Genomic DNA, 3,503 nt, shown 5'->3' on the forward strand with positions numbered 1-3,503 from the left:
AATGTAACCTAGTACACAGGGTTATCAACCTCCTGGTCCCGAGAGCAAAGCTGGCCCCTGGCTTCTTTCTCCGTGATTTGGGGGCTGCCTATTGTCGAATCATAGCTCTTCAGTTTCTTTGGTCCTTTAGAAATCAATTCCCACCTTCCCTTCTGCTCCCAATGTTTCAGTGCCTTTAAATAATACATTTTGACTAGTTCAAAGTTTCCAAAAAATGACACAAAACTGAATACATCGAGGAGTCTTCTTCTTACCACCTCCACCTACCCCGTTTCTTCCCCCACCCCACCCCTTACAGGGAGTAGGTTTAATTAGCTTCTGCTGTGTCTTCTCAGTGTTTATGCAAAGAGAAGCCCACGTAGATGCATATGTGTCTATTCCTCCTTTCTTATGCAAATGGTAGTATTCACTGATTTACCCTTTACTTTTTTCACCTAACCATATATCCAGGAGATTTCCCCATATCTATACAAGATGGCTTCACTTTTTTTCTGTAATAACTGAATCGTATTTCATTATGTGCATGTAAAATGATTTATTTAGCCAATCCCCTATAGACGGACACTTGGGTTGTTTCCTATGCCTGTCCTCTTAAGAAGAGTGTCTTAAAAACTTTAATCCACCAAGGTTTCCTAACACCCGGGGAATATTAGGGCCTGGAGGGAAGGCAGGAGGGGCAACGGAGGAGCCAAAAGTACAGGAGATGTGGTCTCTGGCATTGGACGTGTTTCAAACTAATGGAAGAGACGTGGCTGCTCAGCTCTGAGGCGTCTCTAGTATGAAAAAGATCCTACGAAGGCCAGGCTCGGTGGCTCACGCCTGTAATCCTAGCACTTTGGGAGGCAGTAGATTGCCCGAGGTCAAGAGTTTGAGACTAGCCTGACCAACATAGTGAAACCCCATTTCTACTAAAAATACAAAAAATTAGCTGGGAGTGGTAGCGGGTGCCTGTAATCCCAGCTACTAGGGAGGCTGAGGCAGGAGAATCACTTGAACCTAGGAGGCGGAAGTTGCGATGAGCCAAGATTGCACCATTGCACTCCAGTCTGGGCAATAAGAGCGAGACTCTGTCTCAAAAAAAAAAAAAAATAAAAAGATCCTACAGAAACTCAGACCAGGCACATTTCTTGGTTACTGCTTTTCTGGTTCAAGACCTCTGGGACTGGTGATATCACTGAGTAAAAGGGCTAAGATTAGAAGTAAACCTTAAAGGCCAATTTTTTTTCCTGTTTGTATTAGTTATCACTAACGTCACAAATATAGCCACTTAAAACAATACACATTTACTTGTTCACAGTTTTGTAGGGCAAAAATTTGGGCAGAAAGAATGACATGGAAGCTGGAATATGGTAATTGGGAGAGGGGAGTTAGGTAGTAAGCAGCCTGGCGGTCTAGAACTCACAATGTAGGGAGAAAGGGGAAGTGTGGCACCACCTTGGCACACTGCAACCTCGACCTCTCTGGTTCAAGCAATTCTCCTGTCTCAGCCTCCCAAGTACAGCTAGTTCTCGACTTACGACCACGGTCGGGACCGTGGATCGGTCGTAACACGATTTGGTCGTAAGTTGAGTAGGCTATATTTACAGTTGAAATGGTGCACGCGGAGATGGTAGTGCTGCCGGAAGCTGGTCTGCACTGTCATACGCCCAGCTGGGCAACGTTTGCGCTGCCAGACGTGGAGCAGCCGTGGCTAGCGATTATGGTCGTAAGTTGCACAGGTGGTAAGTCGATCAATACCTGTAGCTGGGACTATAGGTGCTCACTACCACTCACAGCTAATTTTTGTATTTTTAGTAGAGATAGTTTCACCATCTTGGCTAGGCTGATTTCGAACCCCTGACCTCAAGTGATCCTCCCGCCTTGGCCTCACAACGTGCTGGGATGACAGGCATGAGCCACCATGTCCACCCTCTAAAATGTACCTTTTTTGGTGCTAATGGAATGAGGAAACATTCATTCTGTCTTTGTACCCTTTCCCTGTACCTAGCACAGGGCAAGGCAAAAAAAAGCAGACATTTAATAAATATTTGTGGAATTGAAATCGCTGAAGAGGAGCAAAAGAGAAGGCAGGACTGTGTGTCTAGATTCAGGAAGGGAGGAGGAGCTGGGAGGCAGGCCAGGGCTGGGTCTATGAGGATGGTCTGGGGGACAGAGAGCCACCCACCATCAGTACCCCAGCCTGAGCAGACTTGGCAGCCAAGCAGAGTCTAAGTAGCACTTTCTTGCTAAGTGTTCTGTGGGGAGGTGTAATGTGTCTCTATTTAAAATTAATTTTTCAGAATTGGAAGCCCCACTCTGAAAGGCAGTGCTCCCTTGGTGGCTTCTGACAGGATTGGAAAGCCATAACTTTGGAGAGAAACACAATAAACCAGAAATTTCCTCCCAGGTGAGCAAGAAACTGCCTCTCTTCTTCTGAAGAGAGCGTTTTCCCGAACTTTGCTCATCAGGTAGCTGGTTTTCAAGTCATTTCTTCTATTTGTAAGTGAGCTGCATTCCAGTCAACTGTCTGTTCTTCTCTCTGATGGATGGGACGGAGGCCTAGGCAATCAACATATAAGAGAGAACACAGAAGTAATTTCTCTCTGGCTTGGGGCTATGTTTCTGTATTTACATGTGAATGGAGTAGCGTCTGATGCTTGGAAAATTTGCAGTTCTTGCTGCCAATGAAGAAACACCACTCTGTGGTCGACTTTGGAGAACTTGCTGAGTTCAACAAATGCTTACAACGGATATAGGTGCTAAAACTACAAAGAATCATTCATTCATTCATTCATTCATTCAACCAGTATTTATTGAGTGTTTACTACGTGCTAAGTATTGTACTAGGCACTGAAGAAACAGCAGTGAATCCCAAATCCCCCAAATCTCTGCCTTGATGAAGGGGAAATAAACAGTTAATATTATAAATAAGTAAAATGCATAGTATGCTAGGTAATGACAAGTACTAAGGGGACAAAGTGGGGAAAGAACACATTGGGAGTTGGGAAGGTTTTACCAGAAAAAGGCTCCCTGAAGAGGTGACATTTAATGACAACTTAAAGGAGACGAGGGAGTTAGACATCCAGAAGTCTGGGGAAAGCATTCTGGAGAGGCCACGGCAAACGTGAAGGCTGTGAGGTAGGAACACATTTAATGTGTTGGAGGAACAGCAAAGACGAGGAAGTGTAACTCCAGCCCAGAGGGTGAGGAGAATAGAAAGTCATCAGAAAGGCAGTGGTTAGAAAAGTCTCACTCTGTCACCCAGGCTGGAGTGCAGTGGCGCCATCTCACTGCAACCTCTGCCTCCTGGGTTCAAGCGCTTCTCATGCATCAACCTCCCAAATAGCTGGAATTACAGATACATGGCACCACGTCTGGCTAATTTCTGTGTATTTGGTACAGAGGGAGTTTCACCATGTTGGCCAGGCTGGTCTTGAACTCCTGACCTCAGGTCATCAACCCGCCTCGGCCTCCCAAAGTGCTGGGATTACAGGCGTGAGCCACCATGCCTGGCTGACTCTGGG

At 45.8% G+C, this 3,503-nt stretch overlaps 1 pseudogene; it reads left to right on the plus strand.

Moving 5' to 3' along the window:
• The first annotated feature begins 1,606 nt into the window (after positions 1-1,606).
• The window catches only part of LOC119466698, a 48,152-nt pseudogene continuing 46,255 nt past the window's right edge, over positions 1,607-3,503 (plus strand).

The sequence above is a fragment of the Cebus imitator genome, unplaced genomic scaffold (genome assembly GCF_001604975.1).
Source record: "Cebus imitator isolate Cc_AM_T3 unplaced genomic scaffold, Cebus_imitator-1.0 Scaffold313, whole genome shotgun sequence".
Lineage (NCBI taxonomy): Eukaryota > Metazoa > Chordata > Mammalia > Primates > Cebidae > Cebus > Cebus imitator.